Raw genomic sequence first — 14,595 nt, 5'->3', positions numbered from 1 at the left:
GCTCACAATCTGTTTTTTGTACCTGGGAAAATGGAGGGTTATGTGAATTGCCCAGGGTCAGAAGGGACCATCCTAATCTTTGGTCCAGCCTCCTGGTACTGCAGGTCAGATGCAGGGAGCACATCTGACCTCATTCAGATGTCTAAGGGCCTTAAGTGGCACTGCACATGAGAAAGCCCCAGCTGAAATAAAACATAACTGCGGACTGTTGGTCTTGCCAGCTGTGGCTGTGCTTATGATCTCACAGGCAAGCAGGAGGAAGGTTAAGAACTTCTCCCACTCTAATTCATAGGACTCACACAACAGGGATGGCAGCTCTCTGCCCCATCTATGAAGTAAGCGGGGATGCCCATGCCAAGGGCCACAGACTTGGCCTTCAGTCCAAGCTCCTAGATCTGCTCCTTGGATGAACTGAGCTTATCCAACCTCATCCGGACTTTCAGCGCTCTGCTGCACCGGCCGAGATGCAGCTTTTCGGCAAGCACTCCTGATACTCTGGCTTGTGTATGGGAAGAGGGTCTCACGCACCCCCCCCCCTCCGATTATTAAGCCACCATCTGGTTGGGAGAGAAGGGGGCACATGCTACATCTCCGACTATTAAGCCTCTCACCCCAAACTACTGACTATTAAGCCCCCCATTGAATACCACCTCTGCTCTTCTTCCAGCCAGCCCAGCCCAGCCACGTATCTGGCCATCTGATCCCCGTTATACATAGGGCCATCTGGTCCCCAAGCAGGTGGCAAGGTGGGATTGTCCCTGTAGCATCCAGTGGTTCCTCCCCTTGGCCATCTGGTCTCTGTGAGACAGAGGGCTATCTGGTCCCTGTAGTTCCTCCCTTCGGTGATGAGGAGGGGGAGGAAAAGTCCTGGAAGCTCAGGTGAAACCCCCGAGAATTTCCCTGTCACAGCAGTAGCAGGCCAAAGCAAGGCCAGTACAGCTAAGACCTACAATGGTTGCTGAAAAAGCAAAATGGCTTCTCTGACTAGAAATTGTGAACTCTGAAAGACACTGTGAACTTTAAAAGGCACTTCTACTTTTTCTTAGAAACAGAGGGTGTAGTTCTAGAGAAAAACAATTCTGATGAAAAATATAAGTAGCATGATAACTTTATGAAAGTTTCACTTGAAAGACGAACCACGGACAGAAGTGTACAAAAAAGCCAACCACAGAGCCGGAAAACCGTTAGGCCCAGGTGCTCAAAAGAGGAACTTGGTATATTAAAAGGACATTTACGAGGAAGTGAGGGAGAAGCATATGAGAAAAGGCGTGGCACAGAAGCACTCAATTATATTAACCAATCCATAGCTTAATATATGAAATAATGAATATGATTAACCAATGAAAGTGTGAAATGTAACATGCACCAACGTGGGCCAGAGCTGCCAGAATCATATAAAAGAAAGCTCCCTGAACCAAAGATTCAGAACTCATCGGAAGTTCTCCATCAGTCTGGCCAGCCTGGTATATGCTCTATCACTCTGTATGCTGTGTGATTTGTTCCTGTAATCTATTACTATTTGATTATTAAAACTCATATTATTTGTATTAGCATAAATAGAATTGAGTGATCTGTCAGTGAAGGCCTAGGGTCTTCAGCCATCAGGTTCTTGGGCTGGAAGGGTGGTGGAGAAGGAGGGGGGGAAGTACCTAGAGCCACTTGCTTGGTGGAGGGCTCACCCTTTCTCCAGCAGGGAGGAAGAAATGCAGAGAGAGAGAGAGACGAAACCTTGGCTCAAGGAATGAATTTCAACAGATAGCAGTGAGGTAGCTGCTCTGGTACGTATGAAACCCTGACCCAGAATCGGGTTGTCTACAAATGATTTAGCACCAAGGTCCCCACAAACATGTGGTACACTACGGAAGAGCGGTGGCTCCCTTCTGTCTGCATGCCTGTCCTGAGGTGTGCGGTTCTGCTTGCCAGCTGGTCAGGGTTGGCCGGCTATCCTTGGTCAACCGAGGTTCCTCGGCATTGTGGTATCATTCATTTTAGGGAGGAATCTGACTTATAGGCATTCAGTCATAATCCCACAGATGGAAATTTCGCACCACTGGCTCTTCAGCCAAGCACACACACCAAGGGGCAAATTCTATAAACAGCGTCCCAATTGTAGGCAGTGGTAGGTGTCCTACTGCTGTCTAGCCAGCCAATTGGGATGCATGTGTTTGGTTTTTTTTAAACCCCGAGGAGGGTCGCCTTCAAGAGTAACTGTTTCCCAAAAACGATTACTTATCGAGATTACAGTAAATTTGAACTCAACAATTGTTTCATCTTTCCCATTAAAAATTGAAGAATTTTGTCATCTGCCACCAAAAGATCAAATTACAACATTGAATAGTGCAACCAAAACTCTATTGGAAAAGCTTGCTCTTTCACGTACTAAAACTATCAGTCCTAGAAAAATAAAAAAAATCCCTGGTTCACAGATGAACTTTTACTCATTACAAAACAACTTAGGGCACTAGAACGGAAATGGCGACAAATGAAAACAAGGGAAAACCTAAATAAATACAAAGAACAAATGCAGTATTATAAAAATAAAATACATTTTACAAAAAAACCCATATTATTCCAATCATATTTCTAACGTAAAAAAACTCCTCTATTCTCTTCTCTATTCTTAAAAATCTTACAGTTCCCAAAACTAAAGAAGAATTTTTTTTAATTTTTAATTATTTATTCAATTTTAATTGAACATACAGCATATAAATGCATTAAGAAACAAATCACAACACTGTAACAACAAGAATTCAACAAAATATTTTCTTATGGAACCTGACAAGAAATATATGTCATAGCAACTTTCTCTATAAGTCCTCAACTAGAAATGGGGGAGAGGATAAGGAAAAAGAGGCACATCTCAAAAAGAAAAAACTTATGTAAAATACTGATGGCATCTCGTCAGCTAATTAAACTACAATCTTCCATTTTCCTAATGATGATCAATTTCTTCCCTCGGACCCGACACCTGAAGCTGTATTTTACGTTTATTCTCAAGAAAAGCCTCCAATTGTTTGGGATCAAAAAAAAGATACCTAATTGACTCATATAATATTAAAATTTACAAGGAAAACGTAAAAAGAAATGAGCACCCAGGGCTATCACCTGAGAGCGTAGAGCCAAGAATTGTTTCCTTTTCTCCTGTGTATCTACACAGACATCAGGAAAAACCCATATTTATCCTCCCAAAAACAATTTATCAGAGTTACGAAAAAACATTCTCATCACCCAGTCCTTATCAGACTCAAAAACAAATTTAACTAAAAGTGTAGCTCTTATACTCTCTTCTTCCAAAGATGTTTCTAACATTTGAGTTACATTCAAACTGTCCATAGATAGATCTTCCTGGGCAGAAGTTTGCCATTTCTTCCCTGGCATAAAATAGACTCGAGAAAATGGGGGCACATCTTCCTTTGGAACCCCCAGACTTCCATCAGATATTTCTTAAGCAGTTCAATAGGGGCTACAGTCTTGGATTGAGGATAGTTGATAAAATGCAGATTCAACCTACGGGTATAATTATCCATTTTTTCCACTTTATTTAAGAAGAATTAACATTAGAAACTAAGGGGTTCATAATAATAAAAAAAAATGTCTAAAAAGTGTCCTAAATGGCTACTTGGACGATCAAAAAGCCTGATCGTCCAAGTACCCATAAGCAAAGCTGGTTTTAGCCGTATCTAAAACCAGCTTAGGCCTTTCCCCTGCCTCTAAATGCACAGAGAGAAAAGAGGAGTGTTTAGAGGAGGTGAAAGGGCGGGCGGTGGGTCGACCTACACCTAGGCGTGCAGCAGGTATAACCAAAACCTTAGGCAGGTTGCACCAAAACCTTAGGCAGGTTGCCTAGTCGGCACTTATACATTTTTGACTTAGACGAAGTCAAAACAGGTCTAAGTGCCGAAAAAGGGGCCGCTAAGCTGATGGCGGCTGGCGCGATCAGTTCAGCAGCCCGGCAACCTACCCACCCACCCACCGCAACAGGAGAGATGCCTCATCTCCCCCACCGCGATGCCATCACTCCTCTACCCTTTTTCACTCTTTGCCTCCCTAATATGATACCCGTATATGTTTTCTTTCTATTTTAATGACTGTAGTTCACCCCCCTTTCCTTGTATGTATATATCATTTGGTAATAAATTGTTGTAGTCTTTCCCCTATTTTAATCTGTAATATGCTTTGAAATATCTGACATTGCGTACACATCAAATTTTAATAAAACTTGAAACTAGGCGTTTCACCTAGGGAGACATGTAGGGTCACCTAAGCTAGCCTAAGGATAGGTGTGGGTGTGGTTTCAGAAGTGGCCTTAGATGAGCTTAGGCAGCCCTAGGCGTCTCCCTAGGGCCACGATATGTGCATTTCAGATAGACACGGCTGCTGATTTGATTGTGGCAGGGAATCTCCCTGCCGTGATCAGATTAGCGGCCGCAGCAGGGAACCCGTTCCCCCCCCCCCCGTGAAGACTACTGTCAGGAGAGATGCCCAGTCCCTCCTGCCAGAAAACCCCCACCCCCCTCGAGACATCCCCCGATAGGAGGGATGCCAAGTTCCTCCTGTCAGAAACCCCCCCATTCCCTTCAAGACATCGCCCGATAGGAGGAATGCCCAGTCCCTCCTGTCAGAAACCCCCCACCCCCTCGAGACATCCCCAGATAGGAGGGATGCCCAGTTCCTCCTGCCAGAACCCCCCCTCCTTGAGACACTAACCCCCCCCCATCCCGCAGGAGGGATGCCCAGAATTCCAGAGCATGCCTATCCACAAAATCTCACATACCTTGACTGAGTTGACCTGAACATTTGGAAGTAAATTCTAAATATGGTACCTAAAAAATTTGCATTGTAAAAGACACTATTCTATAAACCGTGCTTAATGTTATGTGGTACAAATGCCCATGCCTAAATTTAAGCGCAGATGCCCTTTTCGATAACTACGAATGTAACTTAAAGGAATGCCCCAACCCACCCATTTCCATGCTTTCTTTTTTGACTGAAGCCTATATTTACACACAAAACTTGTAATTAATTCTACTTAGTTGCAATAATTGCTTGTTGAAACACAAGTTTTGGTGCTAATTACTTTGTTATTGAATTGTATGTGCATAAGATAAAGCTACTAAGTAGTACATTTAAAACAAACCAGAAAAAAATATACATGTAATTAAACTTTGTTGTCGGAGAATGTGGTAAAATAAGTTAGCTTAGCAGGGTTTAAAAAAGATTTGGATAATTTCCTAAAAGAGAAGTCCATAGGCCATTATTGAGATGGCTCAGGGAAATTCACTGCTCTTTCCTAGGATAAGCAACATAAAATCTGTTTCACTCCTTGGGATCTTGCTAGGTACCTGTGACAAGGATGCTGGGCATGATGGACCTTTGGTCTGTCCCAGTATGGCAATTCTTATGTTCTTTAAGTTGGGTAGGCACTGTATTTAATTGAGGAACACAGAGTAGTCTCAAGCCTTCCTTTTCTTCAGAAAGTAGGATAAAAAAGAAATTAGTTTCCCTGCCTTGCTGACTAAGGGGATACAGTTGGGAAATAACATACAGTATAAACATATGAAAAAAGGTAGATAAAGACCATGTAGTCTATTTAGTCTGCCCATCCATACCATCTCCCTCTCCCTTAGAGATCCTTTGTACATATCCCAAGCTTTCTTGAAGTCATAAGAACATAAGAATAGCCTTACTGGATCAGACCAATGGTCCATCTAGCCCAGTATTCTGTCTTCATGGAGGCCAATCCAAGTCACAAGGACCTGGCAAAAACCCAAATAGTAGCAGCATTCCATGCCACCGATCCACGGCAAGCAGCTTCTCCCATGCCTGTCTCAACCTTTTTTAAAACCAGCTACATTAACCGCTCTTACCACATCCCCTGGCAACGCATTCCAGAGCTTATCTATTCTCTGAGTGAAAAAATATTTCCTCCTATTGGTTTTAAAAGTATTACTCTGTAACTTCATTGAGTGCTCCCTAGTCTGTGTAAATTCTAATGCAGAAAAAAAAAAAAAAAAGTTGATCCACATGTACCCGTTCTACACCACTCAGAATTTTGTAGACTTCAATCATAGCTCCCCTCAGCCGTCTCTTTTCCATGCTGAAGAACCCTAACCTCTTTAGTCTTTCCTCATACAAGAGGCGTTCCATCCCCTTTATCATCTTGGTCACTCTTCTTTGAACCTTTTCCAGTGGTGCTATATCTTTTTTTGAAATAAGGAGACAAGAACTGAACCCAATATTCAAGGCGAGGTCGCAACATTGAGAGATATAGAGGCACCATAACATTCTCAGTCCTGTCCTGTCCTTCCCTAACAATTCCCAGTATCCCGCCTGCTCTCCCAGCACACTGGACAGAAAGCTCATGTGCACTGTCCATGATGACACCCAGATCCTTTTCCTGAAGACCGACTCCCGAGGTGGACCCCAGCATCCGGTAACTACGATTTGGATTATTCTTCCCAACGTGCATCACCCTGCACCTGCCCACATCAAACTTCATCTGCCATCCAGTCGCCCAGTCCTCCAATCTCCCATGGTCCTCCCACAGATCCTCACAGTTCGCATGCACCTCAACAATCCAAAACAGTCTAGAGTCATCTGCAAATTTAATCACCTCACCTGTAGTTCCAATTTCCAGATCTTTTCTAAATAAGTTAAATAGCACCGGTCCCTATACAGATCCCTGTGGCACACCACTATTTACCCTCCTCCATTGAGAATAATGGCCATTTAACCCTACCCTTTGTTTTCTGTCGAATAACCAATTCTTAATCCACAATTGAACATTGCCTCCTATCCCATGACTCTTTAATTTTACATGGTCTAAGTCACAACGTCCAAGTTCCGTCGATCCTGGGCTGTATAACTTTCGTTTATACATGCTGTACGACTAAGTCTAAGCCAGCCCTCGTCCCGCCCAACTCCCACCCTCGACATGCCTCCTGAAACGCCCCGTTTAGCTTTGGACGTTGAACGGCACTATGAAGGCCTAGGTCATTTAGAAATACATCCAAAACCCGTTTTTATTTTTGGCGCTTGGACGTTTTTGAGAAACCAACTTAGACCGGTTTTTGGACGTTTTTCTCTTTCGATTATGAGCCCCATAGCATTTTTTAAAAATGTAGGCACCTGTATTGCAGTACGGAGGTGCTTTACAATGCCTAACACTAAGTGTAGATAAAGATGAGAATCTGTCTCAACTATTTAAAGTATTAAGTACAAAATAACTAAAATATTTAAAGTATTTAAAGTATTGAAACCATTGACGATTTTTGGTGCCTGAATTCTGTATGTCTAAAAATTTATATACATACAGGTGGTACTGCTGAGGTCTATAAGATTCAATTTATAAGACTCTTGCTCCATTACTTTTTGAGTATAACGTATTATGAGTCTTAAAATAATTAATTGAGATAGAGCTGGTTTCTGGTTTGTATTAACGCCACTGCAGGCATCGCTAACATCAGAAGTGGCATTAGACGTCATAAAGAGCCTCCATAGCCATGATTCACATGAAAGACAGATGCCAGAAATGTAGGCCTTGAAAACCCTGGCCTACATTTCCGGCGCCTACCTTTCATGACGTCATGATTCTATAAATGGCGCTGTTGTGTGTTTGACGTGCGATCAGTGGCCATTTTTTTAGGCAGCTGACAACGTCGACGCCAATTCTAGAATCCGGGCCAATGTGCTATACCTCTGCTCCTACAGCACAAATAGAAGCAGTTTACAATAAAGTCCTTCTTGATCCTGAATGCTCATTTCAAATGATTTAGATGTGATAGATGACTGGTTGGATGCCTGAGGAAGGTGTTTACTGCCGAAACACAGACCTTGTTGGGACCTGCTCCATTATACCATTTGACGTCTACTTTACAGACTTGTTTTGCTCTACTTATCTTCTGTCATCCATAATTGTGAATTTGTTTTTAATAAAATTGTGTGTTCATTGGGACATCATGGTGATCTTCCTACATTTTTTGTGGTTGTTTACCTGCTGTTGTGGGTTACTTCTGGTTTCTGTACTGATATGGTGCTTTTACCATAAAACAGTAACCTACGAGGCAACAAGTGGGAGGTAGGAAAAGATGAAAAATCAAATTCAACCATAGTACCACCAATCATTGCCAGACTAGGTATCTGGGAATGAAATAGCTTTTCAGTCTTTTTTAAAATTAGCCTCAGCTTGGCTGGGCAAAGGCAATGCGTTGCATAGGGCAAGGTCAAGATTTTAAAAAAAGCCAATTGCCTAGAGGATCTAGATGTGAAGAGGCCAACAGAGGGATCAATACATGGTTCTGCTCCTGGAATAAAAACTTCCAGTAGAGTATAATGGATTAAGAAATCACAGAGATAACGCGGGAGTCCCCTTCAGAAGACTCTATGAGCCACAATGAGTACCATGAATTTAATACAATAAACAACTGGAAGCCCAATGGGCATTTCCGAGCAGAAGGGGTGGGGGGGGAAGGAAAGTGACTTGTATATCACTTTTTTGTGGTTTCACATTCAAAGTGGTTTACATATATGAAGGTGATTTAAAATGTTTGGTAAAAAGGCAAGTTAAACAACGTAGTCTCCATCAAGGGCTCAGTGAGTTTCCATTTTTTTCATAAGCTATTTTTCCTGATAGGAAAAAAATGGAAAATCACTGGCCAAAATATATATCCCTCAATAGAGACCACATTGTTTAACTTGCTTTTTTACCAAACTGAAAACCACATTCCCTCATATACAGCCACTTATTTTGCACCTGGGGAAATGGAGGATTAAGTGATTTGCCCAGGGTCACAAGGAGCAGTGCTGGAATTTGATCTCACAACCTCAGGGTGCAGAGACAGCAGCTCCACACTAGGCCACCCCTCACCTCCAAAGGGTGATATGATCGAACATCTGGGCATTGTACACCAAACTTAACAGCAATATTTTCAATTATATTTAGATGATGAAAAGAGGAGTAAAGACCACTATAAATTGCATTGCAATAGTACAAACAACTAAAGACATGAAAATACTAATGTAAGTATTCAAAAAAGCAAGGATGGCATAGACTAGATGTAAAGTCATCAAATACGACTTAACTGATGCTACTCGGGTGGAAAAAGAAAGTGAGATTCTAGGAAACAAAACCGGGAGACAGCCTGAAAGCGATCATATTCCTATAGCATACCTAAATTATGGGATCAACTCCCTCCTGCCATTAGGGCAATTGTTAACCCTACTGACCTTCCGGAAAGCAATAAAGACACTTCTTTTCATGGACCGGATCAATTCTGGTCTCAAACTTTGACAGACCTTGCTTCAACGTATCTTACCTCAGAACTCCTGTGCCTGCTAACCAGTTCTTCTACTCTTCATTGCAGATAAGTTAATACCATTCATGATACGTGAAAGGGAAGCAACCAGCGAGGGAGGAGGTGGGCCCGTTAGATGATGGAGACAGAAAGGGAGTGGTTAAAGAGGAAAAAGAGGTAGCCAATAGGCTGAACTGGTTCTTCTCGTCGGTCTTCACAAGTGAGGACACCTCCAATGTACCGGAACCCGAGGAGACCATAAGTGGGGATCAGGATGAAAAACTGGAGACCTTAGAGGTAAGCTATGAGGATGTCCTCCGACAAATAGACAGATTGAAAAGTGACAAATCACCCTTACCTTCGTGGCGCTTTCACACCTCCCCTTACCTTCGTGGTGCTTTCACCCCCCTTACCTTCGTGGCGCTTTCACACCCCACACCCCAACAGGCCCGGTCCGACAAACCTCCCTGCCCTGTGGCCGGTGATGTCTAAACTGCCTTCTTACGGCAGCCAGAGCGTTGTAATTGCATATGGCTGCCGTAAAGGTTGTCTTTGACTAAATAGCTCGTAACTCAGTTAAATTGTATATGTGGACCAAATCTGCACATGCAGTTCTGAGCATCATACACTGAATCCAGGGGATACCATGTAAATGTCATTATTCTAAACACTTACCCCTTCTTTTACTAGGTTCGCTAACTGATTAGCGGGCACTAAACGCTAACACGTCCACAGACTAACATGCACGCATTAGTGTTTAGCACACACTAAATCAATTAGTGCGCGCTAATTGGTTACCACACCTTAGTAAAAGAGGGCCTTATGCATGGAATGGGCCCATTAACATTAGTATCTATGCTACAGAACTGCTTCTGAAAGGAATCATCAAATTCCAGCCAACAAGTGGCCTTTTAAAATGTGGTGACCAAAAATCTGGTTTTATGATTAATTTTTGCTTATTCATTAAAAAAAAAAAAAAAAAGAGTATTCCTCAAGCAGTAGACATGGAGTGCCATTTTCGATGCGACGTCCAAATCCGAGTTTGGACATATTGCGGAAAACGCACAAAAATCCAGCACCAAACATGACCATTTTTAAAATGGCAAAACATCTATCCTATTTTTTTTGGAAAATGGTCATTTTTCAGATGTGCGTTTACCTTTTTGAACTAACATATCCAAAAGAAAAATGCACACAACAAGCCATTGAGATGTAGGAACGGGCTAGCATTTTTAGTAGACTGGCTACACTGGCATCCCAGCAGAGAAGTAGGGTACCTTAAGGAGCATGCAGCGAACTTCACATAAAAAGGCCCAGGTACACATATCACCATAACCCCCTTATAATATATGGCAAGACCTCCAAAACCCTCTAAACACCTACTATTCCCAACTATATGCCACATCACACAGGTGACACCTGCAGCCCTTATGCCTGCAGGTGTCACCTATATCAGTGGTTCCCAACCCTGTCCTGGTGGACCCCCAGGCCAGTTGGGTTTTCAGGATAGCCCTAATGAATATGCATGAGAGAGATCTGCATATAATGGAGGTGTCAGGCATGCAAATCTGCTCCATGTATATTCATTAGGGTTATCCTGAAAACCCGACTGGCCTAGTAGTCCTCCAGGACAGGGTTCGGAACCACTGACCTATATGATGGTACAATAGATTTTTGGTGAGTTTTGGTGACTTACAACCAGTGGCGTAGTAAGGAGGGTGTGGGGGGTAGGGACGGTCTTCCTAAAGGTGCAGCACCCCTCCTCCTCTCTGCCCCTCCCTCCCTGCTCCTTTCCTTGCCGAGCACCCCTTGCCTTCCCCAGTACCTTTTTTTACTTCCCCGGTATGAGGTTGCTGCCCGCATTGGCACTCTCTTTGACATCACTTCCGGGGCCCACACCTAGGAAGTGACGTCGAAGGGTGAGCCAGTGCCGATGTGGGCATGCTGCTCATGCCAGAGAAGTTAAAAAGGAGAAAGGGGGGGGAAGAGGGCGAGGGAGGGGTGCCACCACCCCAGGTGCCGATCACACTTACGACGCCACTGCTCACAACACACCTTCCGCCACAAGTGCACTAGTTAAGAGTGGGATATGGGCCCGAGCCCCCATTTCTACAGTCCACTGCACTGACCACCAAGCTACTCCAGACACCTACTTGCTTCTCTACTAGGACCGGGCATAACATCTGCAGTTGGCATACAGGCAGGTATGTGCTTTTTCATTTACATCTTTCGGGAGGGGGGAGGGGATCAATGGCCCCCGAGTGAGTGTGGGGGCCATGCCTTTATCCCTCCAGTGGTCATGTGGTCAGTTTGGGTACCTTTTTGGCACTTATTTGTTATTTATTTATTTATTTCTAAAATTTCTAGGCCATCTATAACTAAGCAGTTAACAAAATAAAACATTCACAATAGCCCAAGGCAGCATAAATGGAAAACACTTTCAATTACAATACAATCACATACTAACTTAACTCCTGGTTCAGGGGTCTCAAAGTCCCTCCTTGAGGGCCGCAATCCAGTCGGGTTTTCAGGATTTCCCCAATGAATATGCATGAGATCTATGTGCATGCACCGCTTTCAATGCATAGTCATTGGGGAAATCCTGAAAACCCGATTGCGGCCTTCAAGGAGGGACTTTGAGATCCCTGTCCTAGAGGTAACCTCAAAAACTGGAGGGAATTATATGTTGTCAATCTTCACTGAATTATAACTCAATGATCACAGTTCAAGCTGCACTAATTATCTCTAGCCCCCAAACATCCAAAACCAGGGGTAGGCAATTCCGGTCCTTGAGAGCCGGAGCCAGGTGAGGTTTTCAGGATATCCACAATAAATATGCATGAGATAGATTTGCATCTCAAGGAGGCAGTGCATGCAAATTCATCTCATACATAGTTATTGTGGATATCCTGAAAAGCTGACCTGGCTCCAGCTCTCAAGGACTGGAATTGCTTACCTCTGTCCTAGACACATTCTTTAAATGTTCGATTATAGCAGAAAATCGTCTGAGTCATAATCCTGCCCTAGTCCCACCCACACCATGCCTCTAACATGCCCTTTTGAGATTTAGGCAAACTGCAGACAAATAGCATAGATATACATCTAGAAAACAGGTTTCGAAAATAGCGAACTGGAAGAATTTGGCAAGAAAAACATCCATCTGCCCCTTTATGCCACTTTTTCGATGGCTTTCTTTTTTGAAAATGAGCCCTTAGGGAACACAAAGCCGCTCCTGAAGATGAATCTGCCTACTGCTGTCTACCATTACACATGATGAGACAGGAGATGTACACATTGTATATATGTGAACCTACGTCAAGAATGCGCAGGTGTTCAGACAGCACACGTACACGCCAAGTCTGAAAGGCAGCGCTCCTTGGATTAGCTGTTGGATTTTCACAGTAATTATTTTCATATAAACAGGTTTTTCTAATGCTTTGTCAAGCAGTGCTTTCCTTATGAGGCTTCTTAGGTTAACTGTCCATATATATATAGCACAGAAGAGTTTAACAAGATCAACTAATCTAATTCCTTTAAGACTTATGTTAAGTAGAGGATTCTTTTCCCATTTTAACACTATGGTTTACTGGGAATTAACTAGAAAAGCTCTGGCAACCAGAAACATGGAATAAAATGAATTATGTACAACAGGAATCATTAAAAACAAAGCAACAGATGTATTTTATCCTTAATCAACCACAGCAGATCTTATCTAACAAAGATGCCCTAGGGACCAGGAGCAGAAGGAAATACATGCTCACCAACAGGTAAGTTTCAGTATTTTTCATTTTTTTTTTTAATTGTTCTATTGTAAATCGCTTTGATGGCTATTGCAGATTAAGTGTGATATCAACTGTTTATAACAAAAAAAAAAAGCCAACCCCCAACTGCAAAAGCAGGAAAACTCTTGAGATGGAAGCAAACACAGATCCTCTCTGCCACTGCATTGGTATGACATTGACCAAACAGATTTAGCTCAGTGAGCTACAAGTTTATCAGGCTGTAACTAGAAAATAACAACACTGTTCCTTCCCCACTGATCCTCTAGAATAGATGACAGCAAATGGGACCAGTGCCACAAATGTGCCACCACCCAGGTGCCCAGGACAAAGCAGTATGCACGCTGCCCAGAAAGGGATCTCCTTGGGAAGCGAAAGGAGCAGATTTAACAGGAAGGAAACTGTCAGGACTAATGAGCCTTAACAAATACAACTCATGGGTTGGATAGCCCTTCGCTATTTGCTGTCACATTGCAAAACAAGGAAAATGAGTGAATGGGAAACTTTACTGCTAGAAGATAAAGATTGGAAGAATGATGAAAACAAACAATTGCTAGTCCTGTACTATTAATGGGAACCTCAGAGTCCGAAGAAACTAATTAGATTTCCAGGCTAATACATCCACAGCAGGGCTAGAACTTTTGCTATTTCTCTGTGGAAGTTAACTTAACGTTAAAAGCATGCACGTTAAAGTCGATAAATTCTCCAGTTAGCTCCGTGACAGGCAGTTGAGCTAACAAGTCGGACTTCCCAAGAATTGCTCATCAGGTCAAGAGTTCCCTTCAGCAACAATAAATAAAAGGCAGCAACTGGACTCCAGGAACAGGGAAACGTGGAGACGTAGAGCTGCAGCCTGTTACAGTAATGAAAAGCCTACAGTTTGCACCAGCAGCCACAGCGCCCCCTGCGTGTGTCTGCGAAGCCGTTTTCTAGGGCTTGGACCCCCATCTGTCACTGTCCTGGCTTTTGCCAGACCATCCGTGGCGATCAATAGGACCCCGGCTGAAGGCGCACACGCTTCGCTCTGCCACATTGACCCAGTGCGTTTTGCGCTTTAACAGAGGGGCTTTCTGCCCGGTAAAGTTCACAGACGGCCAGACACAAACACACACAGACAGGCAACGAGCAGAAGTTCAAAAGCCCAAGCGACCTCCCTCCCCATCGTCCCCCCCCCCCCCCCAAGACTTCAGCGCGCCCTGACTGTCCGCCCATCCCATCAGATCTCTTTAGGGAACAGCAGGAGCAGCGAGACAGTGACAGCACGAGCCGTGCAGCAGAACGAGCATGCAACTCGTCCCCTGACGGTTCCCCGCTCCCCAGACTCACCCCGCTCAGCCGGAGCTCTCCCGGGGTCCGAGAAAGGAAAACTGCAAAAACGCCCTTCCCTTTCTTCTTCCTGCGGTGTCAGGGTCCCCGCATGTCTCCCGCTCGTCGCTACGATCAGTTCATCTCCCGCAGCCACTAGACAGCTCGCAAGAGCAACTACTCCACTTCGCGCGAGCCAGAGCCGCCCTTGGCACGCG

General features: G+C 43.8%; 1 protein-coding gene across 1 annotated transcript in view; it reads right to left on the bottom strand.

The window, feature by feature from the left end:
* MARCHF3 (membrane associated ring-CH-type finger 3) overlaps window positions 1–14,595 on the bottom strand; it is a 166,794-nt gene extending 152,199 nt beyond the window's left edge. Inside the window, exon 1 of the mRNA XM_033928983.1 lies at window positions 14,399–14,595. The gene's annotated coding sequence lies outside the window, so the exon portion shown is untranslated. The remainder of the gene's footprint in view (window positions 1–14,398) is intronic.

The sequence above is a fragment of the Geotrypetes seraphini genome, chromosome 1 (genome assembly GCF_902459505.1).
Source record: "Geotrypetes seraphini chromosome 1, aGeoSer1.1, whole genome shotgun sequence".
NCBI lineage: Eukaryota > Metazoa > Chordata > Amphibia > Gymnophiona > Dermophiidae > Geotrypetes > Geotrypetes seraphini.
Note: the sequence above shows the minus strand (reverse complement) of the source record. Positions and strands in the feature narration are given on the sequence as shown.